Genomic DNA, 18,092 nt, shown 5'->3' on the forward strand with positions numbered 1-18,092 from the left:
TCCACTCGATAATAAGTGGTTCAGGGCCCCTTTAATAGGGGCATTCGCAGTAACGATAGCCCCCATATGTACTCCCCTGAGCAAAAAATATGTGGACCATAGGTTCCGCTATCAAGACAATTTGCTTCTCAGCCTATGAATTTGACTTAAAATTGAGGACTGCAGTCCAAACTCGTAATATCGAGCTTTCTAGTACACTCATGAATTTCAGTTTGTGTGGCTGAATTACGAATAAATTCAGTTGTTTAGGTGAAGTAGTGGTCACGTACATTTTTGCTCACGGGTATACGTATTCTTCCGCAATGCTATGTTCACTTACCTAACTGAGAGTCCAGCTTTCATCACTTCTCAGAGACATACGAGACATAAAGCGGAGTAAAACTGCTCACGTGCATCGCTTGCTGTTCCACGTGGTTTGGGCTTGCCAGCTCAACTAAGCTCTTCCCCCCAACCGTAACCCAAACCGAGAGGAATGGGAGGCGGCCCTGCGTGGTTGCTCGGATCTTCAGGCCCAAAAGGCCTTGCTTTGGAGGGCTAATCTGGCTTCTGGTACCAATGGGGTCCCGGAATAGGGACTCCACCCATTGCGAAGCCCCCTAAGGGCTCCACCTCTCTTTTTCTTTTCAATAAAGGCTTTCAAGCAAGCAAGCAAACTGTTTCAAGGAAACTTTATTTGAAATTCGCAGGGGTAGACGCAGGCCATGGTGATCACATGGCCTCGATGTCTGCAAAAGAGAACGTCATTATATTATGAGTTCACGTCTGCGGTCTATCATGCGGGTACTAAAGACAAGCCTTAGTACCCGCATGATAATACTCCCATAAAATATTTAGCGGACAATGCTAATGGCTGAAAGTTTACCAAGCGTCACAAGAAGATGATGATGATAATACTCCCATAAAATATTTAGCGGACAATGCTAATGGCTGAAAGTTTACCAAGCGTCTCAAGATGATGATGATGATGATGTGTTGTGTTTAGTGGCGCAAGGGCCAGGTCACAAGATATGAAACGTCATGTATATCGTGTTAGTGCAGTGTGCACCGAGTACACTGTGCATGCTTAGTTCACGCAAATATCTTAGTGATTGCTTGTAGCTGATAGCGCGATTACAGCTCCAAAACCGGGATTATCTAATGATAACCTGCAATGTAGATAATCATTAAAATTATCCTAATAACCATTGTAGGTAATCACTTTATGGAACATATTGCAATTATGCTGATGAAGCCGGTCAGGGTTCAAAACATGCCCCTTATTAGAAATCCGGAACCTAGCCTGAGTTTTGGAGTGTCCACCCTCGAAATTCGCAGCAACATACAAGGTGTCCCGGGTAGTTTTGTCACGCTGCGAGCAAGAAGGCTTCGTAGCAAAATAATACTTAATGAAAGGTTATGGAAAGGTTAATTGGTTGTTTAGTACTAGCTCTGTGCACTAATTAGCCATGCAGAGTAACGCCACTTCCATGAAATAATACGTGGAGCGCCATGCAGCGCGTCTTCGCGTGGAAGCTTATGAAAGTCTATCGGAAGACTCCTGCTTATGTCGGGATTTTTCGCAGATTTATTATGTCACTTTATCGTTGAACGACTACAAGCTCGCAATCCTAAAACGTGCCCTAAAATAATTAATGCAGCCGTTAATTGATATGTTTTTGCTTAAAAGAAATTTTAATTGTGATTTTTTGTGCAACTGATAATCGCCTCCTCAAGTACCACCACTGAATTGGCGGAATCGTTCTATCACCACAGGCGAACCTTACAAAACCTGCATTACACTAAAGAAAAACAGGTGGTCAACCAACGATTGTTGTTCAAATGCAAATGTGAAGTTTCATCAAAGATGCCCAATTGCTACTCAGCCTTTTAATGTTCACCCTCAGGATCCTTTCTCAACTTTACACTGGAGCGAAGTCAATTTTAGCTCTCCAATACAACATACGCTTTATCTTTCACATCGGTCCTCTCCGTATCGGTACCCAAAAGTAGTTCATGTTCGCGTCGATGAGGAAAAACAAAACGTTGTACTACATCAATCTTGAAGAAAGAACAGCCTGATAAGATGACACACAAGAGGTAGAGGAACACAAAATAAATGCTCAAGATGTGCAGATCCGCCTCGAGTACCCTTTTTAACCCCATTTCTTTCAAGAGTTTCAACTCGCCCAGTCTTCCATACTTCTACATGTACAGCATCAATTAACCCGCTGGTCATGAGATCATGTTTCAGATCATGACCTCACACACCGCAACTGCAGAAAGCCCCGGACAGGTGCGCAGCTGAGGTGAAATGTAGCGTTGCAACACAAGCGAATAAAAAATAAACTGACACGGAACACAAGAAAGACACAATACGACGGACAGACTCCTTGACGAACGGTACCCTTGAAACATGAACCAGCACTAACTTGCTAAGTTTACTATTCTTCTTATCAGAAGGGACTAATCGCCTGTCATGAAGCGCTCAACATTTGTGACTCGCCTGCTTCCCCAGAATTCATCTGCTATCTTTTCCTGCTTATTACCTTGCCCCGGCGTAGTTTAGCCAACCAGAATCAGTCCCCGTGAAAATATACAGGGTGTCTCAGCGAACACTTTCAAAATTTTTTAAAGGTTGCCTGTGGCAAATAGCACAATTCTAGTTCATGAACTGGTCTACGCGAAGAGGCGGACATGTACGAAAAATTGAACTGCACAATCAACTAATTAAAAAAATTCACTAACGAAGCTTTTAACTACCTTATGGTCCATGTTAAAATGCACAAATTCTAGCCGTGCAGTTCGGAAGCCTGATCCACTTGGAATGAATTTCCGGATGACACCAGTTTGGAGATATTAATTCCAGAACTTCGCGGAGAAATGCATTGACGTTCCAGTTACCTTCTTAACGAAACGTCGTTTTATGCATTGATGCACAGAAGCAACTGGAACGCCAATGCATTTATCCGCAAAGTTCGAGAATTAATATCTCCAAACTGGTGTCATCCTGAGAATTCGTTCCAAGTGGATCAGCCTTGCGAGCTCTACGGCTGGAATTTGTAAATTGCAATATGGGCCAAAAGGTAATTAGTTAAAAGTTTAATTAGTTAACTTTTGTTAATTAGTCGATTGTGCATTTCAATTTTTTGTACATGTCCGCCTCTTCGAGTAGACCAGCTGATGAACTAGAATTGTGCTATCTTGCTGCCACAGGCAACCTTCAGAAATGTTTCAAAGTGTTCGTTGAAGCACCCGGTATGTCCCTTTCCTTAATATCTCGCTCCTTCTAGACACGCAAAAATAATCAGCAGTTGGTCGAAGATCACTTTTTTTCCCGTGCTCACGTTGGTTTTGACGGGAATTCAGGGCGCAGGCTCCTTTCTCAAGCGTATCACCCCTGAAGGAAGCCGAACGCCAAGCTGGGGTACACTTGTACCCATTTGAACCAGTGGGTGCCCGGCGGCGGTGGGAATCGAACCCACAGCCTCCCGCAGCCGAGGCGGGTGTTCTACCACTAGGCCACGGCTGCGGTCTCAGGAGCACTCGTTTCGAGAACGGGAATTGTCTTCGATACGGAACCCTGACGAAGACAAGATTAGTTGTCGAAACGTTCCTCGAACATGGCATTCCTTATTGGAACCACTGTTAATCGCTACGTCCAATTCCCCATTTTCTTGAAAAATGGCTTTTCTTGCTTATAAAGATTTACACCCAAAACTTTCCACTTCTAAAAATAACGTGTTCTTGGCCAAGTTGGTTGACAGTTGATGAAGCCCATTGTAGCCATAATAAAACAAAGCCAAAGAACAGACGAACAGGCACCACGCCCGTGGTCTCCGCTCTTCAGTTCTTTGTGTCTGTTTCATTTAAGCTACAATGGCTTCTCTAACACGTCCCATCTCGTATCACGCGCCCTCCCCCCGCGTGCACCATTTCGCACCTTGCTCGGCGACCACTGCTACGGGCACCTGTCGCGGGTGACGCACACCTTCTGCTCGTTCCGGTAGAAACCGTCGGCGCAGTAGCAGCCGTAGCGGCAGTCGGAGGTGCACTGCGGCCCCACCTGTGGCCGAGCGCAGGTGGCCTCGGCGCAGCTGCCGCTCACGCACTGCTTCCACGTCTCGCCTTCACCGCACGCCCGCGGACGCGGTGGCCACTCGATCGTCACCGGCGTCTCTTCTGCATTAAGAATTTCACGTGGGGCAGGTGTAGACGCGCGTCTGGTTTGCTACCCTACCCTGGGGGACGGGGATTAAGGAATGAAGACAGGATAAGGAAGGAAGCACTAGCAGTGCGAACACGTCATCACGATTCAATAAGCGATGAGTATATATGCTTTCCTAAAAGCCACCCCTAACCACAGGCGACGCAGTAAAGTTGCATCCCGGCGGGAGAGGTGCGATGGCATTTGCAGCTTCAACGTAAGGACGAAAGGTCACGTCTGTGCACACCACATTTGAAGGCACTAATCGTGGGGCAGGTATAATTTTGCGCACTTCTTCCGCGCCGTAGGGTTCACGTGCATTCTTTCACTGTTTAGTTTTATGTCCTTGCGAAAGACGCGTTGGCGGCATCAGATTAGTAATTATTACATTACAGTTGTATAGTAGCGAGCGTGACGGGCCCATCGTTATACCAGATGTACTAGATGCTCGTACCAATTGCTCTGGCATTGTGAGGGTGACTAGTGGCTGCTACATGCAGAACGCGCGTTGAAGCGATATACGACGACCACGCTAAGCGTGCGGTCGCTGCCGCCGCATTGTACTGTTTCTTTAGCAGGCGCAATAAAGAATCTTAAATTTCATCAGTTCGTCGTCAACTGCCTGCCTGCCTGCGCTCGTTCCTTCGCAGGTGACAATATAGTTCATACTATAGACTTAAAGCGCAGAAAAAAACGAGGACACAAGGAGGAAAACCAGACAGAACGAGTGGTTTCCTTCTTGTGTCCTTGTTTTTTGCGCTGTAATTCAAGCATGAATTCTTACAATATCAGTTCTTGCAGACAGCGCTTTGGCACAGCGCCGACGCACTAGCCCAGACGTAAGTACTGGCGAGCGTATCCGAAAGTAATATCTCCAGCGTCGACGTCTTGTAACGCAATGATGAACCACAACGTGTTATAAAAACGTTCGTGCGTTTCCCACGCCCTTGTCTTTAATCAATGGATAGCGCAAAAAAATGATCACCAGCCCTTCCCCTTTCGAGAAAATGGGGGTAAGCGAAGCTTGTCGTGTGTGTATCTGACCTTCCTGGTGATTTTCTCTCTTTCTTTCTCCCTTTCTCTCTCTATATCTTTTTCTTTCTCTGTGTCTTTCTTTTTTTCTCCTCAGGACCTTTCAATAAAGTTCTTGTCAACTGTCAACTGTGTCTCTCTCTTTCTCTCTCTCTCTTTCTCTCTCTCTCTCTTTCTCTCTCTCTCTTTCTTTCTGTCTTTCTTCATTTCTCTCTCTCTTTCTCTCTTTGTTTTTGTCCCTGGTATGTGTCATTGAGCTTAGACTCTTTCTGCACTACCACCAGCATCGGGCCACTTTTCAGCGTGACACCACCACCACCGCAGACGCTTGTGAGCCTATAAAGCTTCGCTGAAACTTCGGGCTCATTATCCCTCTGCTGGATGTTTGCACCAGCATAGAAGTAATATATAGCCGCTATTTATTACAACAAACGGTTCTGCACGCTTTGCTTTAACCAAGCGTAGCAAGGTTTCGGCACCAGCGCTGGTGGTCGCGTCTATACGCGTTCAGGCTTCCTGGCATGTCTTGGTATTCTGAAACTCTGCCGCGACGACGGTTCAAGCAACAGTATGCGAAGGGCAACGAAAACGTAGTAGTAGTAACTGAGGTTTCGATAAAGAATTATTCCAGGACATATCGGTGTAAAAAGACTGAAAAAACGTGCATCATCTGTCTTTTGTCGGATGATAAGAAAACAATGGAACGTGAGATGGGACATTACAAAATGAGGATCCTGGGTCCGTATTTTGTTACGTTTCATATCTCACTATCCATTCTTTTCTCATGCTGCGATGCACGAATTGCCCGATACCCGCGATAACGGCAGCGTGGCAGTGTCTTGGCGATGTCCGAGCCGTTAAGGAATGGCGCAATAGGAAGGGGAAATTAAATGAATCGTTAGAAAATGCGGAACGAAAGTAGGCGAATGTCGCCTGTTCTGGTAACCAAGGTCCCTCGCGATTACTGCGTCGTTACAGTGGCCGTGAAGCTAGAGGATACACTACGCAATCCTGGATCGCTGCTTGCGATCCAGGCACGCGCAACTAGCACACGTGGCGCGATGCCAAGTAAATAGATGGTGCACAATTTCCCCTATTGGATAGAAAGCACTATGACAACAAAGCATACGCCCCACAGCTGACGCTTCATTGTTACCTGTCAGTATGAGTGCAGCAAAAGAAAATGCAGTTTTTGACAGGTGTCCGCAAAGCGAAAGACGACGAATTCAAAACTTCTACGTTAAGTCCACACGAGCACACACTTTGTCGCAAATATTTTTTTCCACGCCGTTAGTAGCGTATATATAGCGAAACAGGAATGATCGCGAAAAAAATTCTGTGCCTCCCTCACCGTCGGCGCCAAGCGTCAGGGCCACAATGCTGATGAGGAGAGCGACGACGAAGACCTTCATGCTGGTGCGTTTCGACCGTGACGCAGTGCGAAGCCGCACGGGCGAATGTGCGCTCCTTTTTATATGCGCGGACCCGTAGACCAGTGTTCACAGGTGAACGGCCCGTATATATACCCGAACTATTCGTTTCTCAAGCATGCCCGCATTTGAGGCGATAAGCAGGGCGCATGTATACGTCTGGAGTGCGTGTGTTATGGGATACTTATTTTGCTATCTCTATCTTTCTCTCTCGTTCTTTATCGCATCGCTTTTCTTTTTCTTACTCCCGCCCCGCTCTCGCGCTCAGTCTCGAACGCTTGTTGCTTTCGATTGCGCGACAAACATAAACGGACTCGATTCCAAAGCGGCTCTCTGGAGAAGTGTGGTCCATAGCGAAGGATACAGCGGGAGACTAAGCGTGCATGCCAATGAGCGTCGGATAACGATGCGGTTGACGGGCCAGTGAAGAGACGCATTTCCGCTCGAGCGGCTAAGCGCCGGGATGTCCAAGCTCTATTCAGTATTCCTTCTTCGCTGCGCCTCCTGCTTATTTATTTGACCAGGGACCTCAAGCTAGTGCATAAATTGAGCGCCTTCTTTTTAAAAAAAAACTGCGCTCACTTCAGAACTGCCTGTTGGGTTAGTTGGTCTTGAATGCTAACTATAGGGTATTTTTGCGCAAAATGCTGGAACAGACACACACTCAAAACTGACAAGGACGAGCGCTTGATCTTGTCTGTTTTGTTTTTGCGTCTGTTCCGCATCTGATAGACCGTTTACTTGGGTGTGCGAAATCAAAGCGTCTAAGCTCTGAAGCATCACGTGCAGCTGCTGGCCAAACCTGAATGAAACAATATGAAAAATGCTACAAAGAAAGAGCGGCTTCGAGGTGAGGTGTTCGATGAGAGGAGGAATTGAGTCACAAGGTGGTTACGTGGGCTGCTGATTCTTAGGAAACGCAGCACCGCTGTCGTGGCTCTGTGAATCGCAGACTCGCGATGCCGCGCTACCAAGATCTTCTCGTCTGAGAAAGGAGGGTCAGGCCACAACAGCTCTGGATGTCGACTTCTTGTAACGCAGTGTTCAATATGAACGGGCGAGAAATGTTCTTTCTTTCCCCGCCACTCTTGTTTTTGCACAATGGATGGTTCGCACAGCCAATAAGGGCTTATAATTGCAAGCCGGCGATCATCGTATGAAGGGAAGTCGCGCAACGAGTGCGTTAATGTTTCTTCTGTATACTAAAATTCACGTGGTGTGTGTCGTATTAAAGCAACCTTTCAATCAATTTTTTTTTTATTTCTCCTTTTTCGGGAGACAGCATCAATTCAACGTCGCTAAATGGAGACACCAGGTCATGGCAGTTCGATAAGGAGAGATAGTGCTGACGAAGAAAGCGATAGCCGCTGTAAAAACTTTCTAGCATTATCCCCCAGTCTAAGAACACTTCACGTAAGTGAAAGTTATTTATAGGAAGTTTTCTTATTCGATTCGTAGCGACAGATCTCTTCGTACTTACTTGATGGGCGACGGTGTATGTACCCAAGGTCACTCTCAAGGTTGACAAGCTGCTTATTTGGTACGGAATGCGCAATGATTATTTTTTGTTTTGTTTATTATACCCCGAAAACAGATACCAGGGACAGGAATGTAAAAAGTTGCTCGAGCCTGTTTAGTCCTTGTGATTTTCGCATGCCTCTCATCCTTTAAGTCTGTTTTTTCTGAGATTTTACATTGTGCGTTCCACTCGCCAGTTAAAGTCAAGGTCTCGTCTTTAGATGATCGATTCAGAGCCGGTTGTTAAACGCCGGTTCGTTTTTTAAATGTATTCCGTTCTTTTTCTTCTCTGGCATTCTTTATTTTTCTCTATTTGTTCGTATCTTCTTTTTTTTTTTAGATCCCATCAAGAAAAGCAGAGTAGAGTGTATTTGACCCTTCCGCATACTACCGGTTATGTTCACTATGCTTGCCTAACGTCACTGAAAAAATGGATCGCGCAACACTGTGCAATTTAACGCGACGTTGGCGTTTTCCGCTGATTTGCATTCAATTTCGTGGACCAAGCTACAAAGAGGGTTGGTACACTCTCTTAGTATTTATGAAGCGGTTACAATCACCCTGTATGTCGATCACAACGTGGAAGCGCTCAGACACGTTCCAGGTCTGCTACCATTCAAAAAAGGGCCATTAGATTGTTGTAAATGGGTTGATTTGGTCTGACGGAAGTACCAAAGACAGAGTTGGCGTTGCATACAATGCAGTCCTTGCATGTCAAGAGGCGCCACAGAAAAAAATGATGGATTACCTGAGCTAAACCCAGAACTTCTCTTACGACTGCCCAACTCCGTGGCAATCGCCTCGTTATCGCGCGGAATGCTGTAATGAGTGGTGGGTATACCCGAATGTCGGTTTATGAGAAAACACTTATTTAACAGATAACTTTTGTGAATACGTATTCTGATTTGGTAGAAGATGCGCAGATGAGTGTATTCTGGCGCGAAAAGATCCTACACCGTCGAGCTATCTCTCAAAGCGCCAATTTTTTTTTCAAAAGTAAGCATTAAACGATGACCTCGTTGTCTGGCATAGTCCAATCTATGATCATACGGTCAATAAAACACGTGCTCATGCAGGATGAATTCAATAGATAATGAAGTAAAAGAAAGAATCGGGTAACTTAACTGTTGTTTCTAATTGAAATGTATAAATGATAAAGTAAAGGGAAATAGAAGTGGACGAAAATATAACTTGCCTCCGAAGCGAGAGAAACGCACATCGCCCATATTACGCATGCGATGCTCTAACAATTGAGCTACGGCGCCGGTTGGTCTCCCGTCCAGTTTTTTTTTTTTTTTTTTTTTTTTTGGGGGGGGGGGGGAGGGTACTTTGTGTGTGTTTACTAGATCTGGCCTGGGTGTGTTAGGAAGCGTAACTCAATGCCATGGCCGCGAATCTGGCACATCTTTTAACCACAGGCGTCACGTGATACGTGAACATTGAAGCACGCAACTGGAGACCGATAAACCCTCGTATGCTACCTGAATGAAATAAAGCTACCATAGTCGACACCATCGCTGTGCAATGAACGAAAAGAAATAAGGGTGACTGAGGGGCTCGAATTCTTGTTAGTCAGAAAAGAAAATCGAACCTCTCGGTTCCCATGGTGGCAAATACTATAGTGGCAGATATTTTCCCTCATAGTAAATAATGTCTTATTCTTTAAAAAGGCCCTGATCCTCCCCTCGGGTTTGGTGAAAAAACGCTGTCCGCGGATAGCAGACGCTGCTGTGAACATCTCAGCTAAATTTTTCAGTAGTGTACGGCGCGTGGAGCTCGCAAGCGGAGCGCAAAGTTACCTCTTTTTCAAACACTCAGTTTTCAGCAGCAGCGTGCTCCTCACTGTTTTCGGGCTCTATATTTCGTAATATAGCATATACCCATACACGGCTGCAGTTGGCCAATGGCTGACATCAATCAAAAAGGGTGTTTGGATAAGTGCGCTTCTTCTTAGAGTTACTGTGTATATTTAGTGACGCAGTTTAATAAACAGGCTCAAGTAAGTGAAAGTCTGCTTTCGAATTTCGATAAGAATTACAAGTTTCCAGAAGAAGTCCACTATCGTATGCTCACGCTCGCCCGCGGTCGCCCGCGTAGGAACTAAACTTTGGCCAGACTGCTTACTGGTATCGTAGCCGTCGGGTCCCACTTATTTCTACTAGTTTTGAACTCTCAACTAGCCTCGAACCCCGCTAAGCTTAAGGTCGTACCGCACACACGCTTGCCAGCTCGTGCTCACTCCTGGCTCGACGCCTTGGCAGACTTCGTTTCCTATTGAGTTATTGACAGCGCATCAAAATGCGCAAGTTGGATGTGGCTACTAGCAGTCCGTCAAGCTGGCGCCGGACAAAGCCGGTCCGCACCGCATAGCACGGCCAGACAGGAGCATGTGAGCACGAGCGCGCACTCAAGCCCTGTCGTGCACAAAGCAAACGCTGCAGTCTGCTATGTAGCACAGATGCCGCGGCCGCCGCGTGGTGCCGCGACGAGTCCGGTCGCTGATCGCACGCTCAGGACACGGCCGCTCGATGACACGCACGAGCGCGTTTCATCGAGCGGCCGTGCTCGGGGCAACCGCGTGTGACGCTTCAAAATCGGAAATAGTGGCGTTTACGTGAAAATCCTTCATTAAATTTGAACTGCACGCCACGGCGACGTTCGGTAACTTTAAGGCTTTGCTGCAACAGTTCCATTTGGCAAGGCGGATAAGAAAGCAGGGGACAAAAAATTGTACAGACGACACGTGCATCTCGGAATCTACGTTAAGCGAAAATTTACCCATTTCAGGAATGACATAGAATTTGTCCATTTCGAAGCTGGTGTCAAGGAACCTGCCAGAAGCAACGCGTCCCTAATCAGTGAGAAACAAGGTGACCGTAACAACACGCTGCCGGCACCGTACACAATTGACACGGCATTGAATGACAATCGACGCGAGATTTCGGAACCGGCGCCCAGTGTCTCCTTGCCGAGCCCGGAAGAACAGCAGCAGCCGGGAGCAAGCATAACCATTTCCTCCAGAGCCAAGGACACGAGGTAATCGTTGCACTCAAGACCATCACCAGGCATCTGCATAAGGTGGAAGAGAACTGTCGTGTACGGAGGAACTGAAATGTACTTTAATGCGGCCCCGCTTTCGGTAGTTGGCGCCTGCCGCCTGACGAAGAAGGAAATGAAATATATCTTGATTGCGCGGGCCACAGAGAAAATCGTAATGAACATGAAGACGCTTTTCTTGAGGGCCTAATGCATGTCGGAAAACACAAGCGCCGGATGGTACTGATATTGCTCTTAGCATTCTCGAGAAAATTATGGCTTTAATTTCTTGTGTTTCAAAGTGTTCACAGTTATTTCCAATTTCACTTTTAATAAATTCACGTGGCTATTTCGTCTGAGGAGCTGTTGAAATAGATGAAACGGCGTGCGACCGGGGCTCATAGGCGCTGCGACTGCGCTGACCCAGCTGGCATGGCCCACCTGAACCAATGCTCGTAGCATTTTGACAAAAAAAAATATTCGATGATAGGGCACTATTACGGATTTCTTGGTTTCTGTTAATAACCACACGGCGATAACGACGGTTTCCAAGCTGTTTTTCGCGGCTTGTGCGCGTCCCCGCCATATACCTCCGCTGGCCATTTCCTTCTGTTTCTACGACTAAAAAATGTGCGTGATGTCAGCAAGGGGGGCGCTGCGTGCCCGTTCAAAACACTAGCGCTGGTTTCCCATAGGCGCAGTGCATCTAACATGGCGGCGGTTGAGATAATGGCGACGCTGGCGGAACGTGTATACGTTAGGACAAGAGCGCAGTTCTATGCGCTGCTCTGCTCTCTCGCTGCTGCTGCCGCGCCGACCAGCGTCTGTGTGTTGTCTTGTGGTGCAATTGTAGAAACGGTAGCTGTTGACGGCGCCGAGAAGCGTCTGCACCCTTTCCCAAAGCAAGCAAAGCGGTGCTATCACTCGACAAACTTGGTTTAACCGCGTTCAACCACGGCAAATTTTTTCGCTTCTCTTTCGCTATCTTCGAAACTCAGTATCTCGTCTCCCTAAGTCGCAACAGGCCACATTAGCTGCTCGATTCATATTTTGTCTCTGCTCTCGAGATATCCTCGCGCTCCACCAACGAGAACGGGAATTCCCAAGCAGAGTGCATGAAAAACGTCCTACCTCACGTACTCTCGGCATTAACAAAAAGTTGAAGAAAAACGGCTGTTCACGCAAAAGCGTGTTGCAAGCCCTCCCTTTTGTGCATGCAGCATAACAGCATGCGCTCGGCGGAAACGCCACAATATAGTACGTCGTCGATTCAGGCACCTATGCATATAGTTACCGGGGCATTGCTCCAGAAGGATGCAACGCCCTTGGTGGCGGTAGAAGCCGTCGGCACAGTAGCAGCCTTGGCGGCAGTCAGCAGTGCACGCGGGTCCTGGGACGGGCTTTTCGCACGTGCCTTCAGCGCAGCTGCTGCTCACGCACTGCTTCCATATCTCGTTCTCCCCGCAGGTCCGGGGCGCCGTTTGTGCTTTGGAAAAGGAAGCGAAAACCGACAGTGGCATAAACTCGCCCCTGAACACCGACATGTGCAAGAGATATAAAAAAACATAGCGTAGCTTGCACTGGAGGTGCAATGCAAAAGAGACAGCGGTGCGGATGGGCTCCAAGCTAGTTCACTTCAGTTCACTTTATTACCTTAAAGACCCCCAATTTGGGGGTAAAACATTACAATTTGGGGCTAGTCCTGACTTTTGGGCTAGGTAAGCACTACCAAGTCATCCCCAGCATTTGCTAGGCTAAGCACTACCAACTTATCCCCAACATTTCCCGGAATTTATTGATTATTGATCGATCATTGATTAGCTATTGATTGGATCGCAAGGTATTGGCCACGTATTTGGGCTAGGCTAAGCACTACCAAGTCACCCCCAGCATTTCCCGGAATTTATTGATTATTGATCAATTATTCATTAGCTATTGATTGGCTATCGATTGGCTATCGCAAGGCATTGGCCACGTATTTGGGCTAGGCTAAGTACTACCAAGTCAACCCCAGCGTTTTCCGTAATTTATTGATTATTGATCGCTTATCGATTAGGTATTGATTGGCTATCGATGAATCACTAAGCTTAAGTAGTGCCAACCAAGCTTAGCTAGACTAAACCAGGCTCAGCTTCGCCAGTTCACAGAGGTACGTGCCACTGCGCTTCGATCCTTTGTGCACAACCGCCAGGATCGGCCCACATTTTCGATTCGCACGTTACGGACATCCCATCGTAATGCTGTGTGTGTGTGCGTGTGCGTGTGCGTGTGCGTGTGCGTGTGTGCGTGTGTGTGTGCGTGTGCGTGCGTGCGTGCGTGCGTGCGTGCGTGCGTGCGTGCGTGCGTGCGTGCGGGGGAGGGGGGGTGTAAGTTCCAGGCGCGCCGCGCATCGAGACATCGTACAGCGGGGTGTTAGAAATCTCTGAGGCCATAGAATTGACTAATGCTCATCTGCACGCCCTCCTTGAGGCTGCAGGTATACACAAGAAGCCTAGCATCACTTGTTCATTTAACAGTACTTCGCGGGTTTTGTTTCAATCACGAAAGAATGGGTAATTTATCATGCTGACTTTGATGACCCGTTAAGACTATTTTGTAAACAAGGAGAATAAGGTTAATTATGATGCAATTTTTTTTTCAAACGTGGGTTGGGGGCGGGGAGGGGGGGGGGGCAATTGAGTGCGGCTATTAAGTTCTGGTAGAGCGCCCGTATCACAACCGTGGGGTTTGGGGTTCAAAGAAATGGCAATATTTCATTTCATTTTTTTTACGTTTCCCAGGAATCTGAGCATCATGTTACGTGACGTTACAGAGGCCGCCGGAATCCGAGCTTATAACTGTTTAACGCAACGAAATGCTCATCTATACTCAGTTTCATACATCAGCAACGCTGTGGAGGCTAGAGATACTTTTTGCGGTGGCTGCGTTCGCACTTAGAAGTAGTTCGATGTTTGTTGACCAATTTTTGTAAAAATGTTCTTTATATATGCTCAGAATTTACCCATAGAAACAAACACACTATGTACTCTACGGCTACTAACACGTTTTTTAGATCAATTTGCTATTCATTGTTTTTTTTTATTATTTGCAGCCCGTCGCGACAGCCTCACGTGCAAGCTCGCGCAAGCAAACGCCGCTGGTGCGCAGCGAAGCATAGACGGCACGCGCGGAGTGATACATTCTAATGACCGTACTTCTTGCGTAGCTTCAGCAGCGTTGCACCTGATGTATGAAACAAAGTATAGACTTAAGCGCACGTGAAAGAACGAACTCTAAAGCTGGTCAAAATTAAGCAGGAGCGGTCCACTACGGCGTCTCTCACGGCCTATAATGCAGTTTCAGACCTTTAAACACCTACAATTTAATGTGGGAGTAAGTAGGCTGATTGCCTGGTTTGGCGTCAATGTCTCGCCGAGTTGGAGAGGAAGCACTTGCGTAGGGACGCTGGTTCATGCGCCACGAATGCCATTCATATAGTTAAATGTGACCCTAAAAGACAGTTATCAAAGTATCTGTTGGGAGGAAGCAGTGACAATCATTCATATCTTTCAAGTAATAAAGAAGTCAAACTAATCCACTCTCGTGTATTACGTGAGCACAAGCAACGTCGTCACATCCATCACGTCAACATTGCATTTACATAAAGAACAAAATATCTGCATGAATTAAGCTTTTCATAACTTTTCATAACTTTTCATAGCTTTTCATAGCTTTTCATAACTAGCCTTTAAATCAAAGAAGCTTCCCGTCCACCGATTGTCTAAGTGCGTGCAATCCGCATGCCTTTTTTTTTTTTCGCCATAAGTTGATGCTCTGCCACGTTCGTCAAAACTTCTTTGGAGCGTGAGCGCAATGACTGCCTTGGTTGCAGGCACTGCCTCTCTTTAGCTATACCATCGCCAACGGAACTTGCTTGATGTCACCCGCGAGAGAAGACGACGCTCTCTCAGCGCATTTCATAGTGAATCGTACGCGAAGAAAAGGAACATGAAAATCGTTGGTGAGGTCGCGTGTGCATGGAAATTAAAAGCAGTTGCTGTACGGGCTCCACGATGTTTGGGTGAGCCTTTGACCAACCACCCTGTGCCCCGAATTTACCAAGGGCCGTTACGGCTCGTCGCACTTTTCTAATGAGGTTTGTTCAATTGTTTAGTTCGCTCTACTACTTATAATGGTCTACAGCTCAGGGGGCCAAAACAGACTAAGGTCCACAGGCTTGAAGTGACTAACAGTGGCGAAGCGAGAGAAGCCTGAGGCAGGAGCCATGTTTTCGACAAGGGGACTTGGCTTTGCCTGTCGAAGACAAGGCCCCTTGTCAAAACCTCGGCTCCACAGGCATATTCCCTGTTCGACCACTCTTTATCTGCAGCAGAGGAGTAGTGTACAGTCTCAGCGGAAAAAGTCCCAGCAGAGGAGTAGTGCACAGTCCCAGCGGAGAAAGCTCCATAGTTTGCTCTCTGCACTACGCCGTGAACCCCACGAACGACTTGTCACGGATACACGCGAAATTTACCATGTGGCAGTTGACAAAGGAGATGACATCTTCTTTTAATGGCTGCCAAGTCACTGTGGTATCCTTGAAAACGAGCAAGCAGACGCAGCCGCTCGATCTTCACATACCAGTGCCGATTGCGTCGCTATCCCGATGTCCAGAACATACACAGCGGGAAAACTCCGTGCGCTTGCTCCGGCGGAGAAAGATTAGCACAAGGTAATGGTGGTCGGAGCGGCCAAATCACGACCCGAGGCACAAGTGACTGGTCGCCGGAGCGGCAAAATACCGACATGCTTTTTGACGGCCACCCTTGCTTTAGAAAATGGAATGTGCCGCTCCAGCCACCAGTCACTTGCTAATCTTTTTCCCCTGAGACTGTACAATGATGTTCACTGTTAAAGGGCGCACGTGAATGTTACAGCATGTGCGATTTTTTTTCCCTCTGACAAGTGATTAATCATGACAAGTGAGTAACAACCATGAGTAATCGCCCTGCTTCGCGGCAGATTACTCATGGTTGTTGACGCTCGTATCTTTCTGCACACCTGTGCAGGGCACTGACATTGTTCCAGCTCGCACTTGACGCTTGAGGGCCAGCAAAGTGAGCGCCGCACACATTAACGCACTGTACACGTTCCTCCCTGCTTACGAGCGCTTGCGGTCGCCCTCGTCAGCCGCTGCTTGAGATGAGGATTTTCGCGGCCTCATTGCCAATCCCACTAGTTCTTCTTTTTTTTTTTGCACATACATTACAAGCTCTTTTTCTGAGAATATGTGAGGAGCCCAGATGTAGTTTTATCACTGCATTTACATTCATACATTCATCCGTCCAGTTATACGTTGCCATTGCAAAATCACAAAACAGGCAGCTACATCAATGGTAATTCACCACTCGCGCTACTTCATTAACTGATTGTCAATCATTCACACTGGTCTTGACAATTAGCGAAAGAATTAGCGTGAGCCTCAGAAACAATAACCATTGAAAGACAAGGCTTAAATCAGAATTTAAAAGAATACAGAGGCACCTTAAGCAACACTGAAAAAACATCCAAGGGAATTTCGTCTTACCACAGGCAACTGCAATGACGCCTGCCAACAGTACCAGAACCTTCAGCTGCATGATGGCTACTTTCAAACAAGGATCGAGCGAGTGTTTCCCTTATTTATACACTGTGATCGCATCTTGTCTGCTTCGACGGGACGCTACGTGGAACTTTGTGTGTCGCTGAGGTCTCCTCCAGCCTTATCATGCGTTGTGCCCACGGCGCGCTCGTGAGCTTGAGGCTATGCCTTCTCTGGCAAAATTGTGCTTCGTGCATCTTTTTTTTTCGTTCTGCGCTGCATGACACACGTTCCGACTGGCTTTTCAAAAAGGACTGTCCTGTTTTGTCTGTCTTGACGTGATGCAGCAGCTTTTCGCGGCAGACATCAACACCTCCGATATCGAGTCGGCCTGTGGCAGTCAAAGAGGGTTCGTTTGTGTTCACTCCTCATGAAATATATTCTGAAAAGCCCTTGACTGTAGTTCGCAAAAATGTGAAGCCTCTAAACCGCTAGATTGCCTTTGTAAAGAAGCAATGCACTCCGCTGTGAAGGATTTCGAGAGCCTTGAGCTTGAGATTCCAAGACGAAGACACATGAGTCCGGAATACCTTTCCGGGGCAATAGTGTCTGAGCGGGATTCGTGGCCATACGTTGTTTCAGATTACATGCGAATGCATGTGAGTGCGTTAGAAAGTGTGCATCGTTTCCTTGTTAGTAACTAGGAACAAATCGTTTGGTCCCTTAGCGACAGTAACCCTGAGTCTATCACAACTCCTTTTGTGCTGATATGTGGGATCTGTTCAATAGTTTACCGGATTAGTTCCTATTGCAGTATGTGACGGGAACTATACCTTATTTTAAAAATAAAACCACCTTCATAAACTCATGCGGTATATCCAAAGTATTTTTCTACGTTTTATTATTTTCATTCTGTCGTCGTAGTCTGGCCAAATGACGTGTATGTTCAATCATTTTGTGGGTTTACGGTCTGCACTCCAAAAACACTTCATACTCTATGGGGCGCATGTTTGTCCAACAATTCTGGCTATCTATCTTGCGTCTTTTTCCTTTCTTTAATGCTGCGCGCCCGGTTCCGCCGGTCACGAACGGCATGCGCCTTATCAGCGCGACACTGCGTCCTTGACAGGAAAGTATAGCCAGCGAAGAGTTTTCAAGAAAGGAAACGCAACCAAGTCAAATGAAGGTTAATGCTGTGGGAGAGGGAGAGAATAAACTTTAATCCAAAGAGCACGCAAGCGTAGGTAGCTTCTCCGCTCTGCAGTGGGTGGTCCCCTCAGTCCAGGAGTCCAGCGGCCTTAGCTGCCCTTCTGGCTCGATCGACCAGGTTGAG

At 47.0% G+C, this 18,092-nt stretch overlaps 1 long non-coding RNA gene across 1 annotated transcript; it reads right to left on the minus strand.

Annotated features, from left to right (window-relative positions):
- Positions 1–652: 652 nt before the first annotated feature.
- Positions 653–16,894, minus strand: LOC119452658 (uncharacterized). Its single transcript, XR_007464877.1, has 3 exons — positions 16,766–16,894; positions 3,920–4,158; positions 653–725 (listed from the first exon to the last, which is right to left on the minus strand). It is a non-coding gene; the product is annotated as an uncharacterized LOC119452658 (long non-coding RNA).
- Between the last annotated feature and the right edge of the window lie 1,198 nt (positions 16,895–18,092).

The sequence above is a fragment of the Dermacentor silvarum genome, chromosome 1 (genome assembly GCF_013339745.2).
Source record: "Dermacentor silvarum isolate Dsil-2018 chromosome 1, BIME_Dsil_1.4, whole genome shotgun sequence".
In the NCBI taxonomy this organism is placed as follows: Eukaryota; Metazoa; Arthropoda; class Arachnida; order Ixodida; family Ixodidae; genus Dermacentor; species Dermacentor silvarum.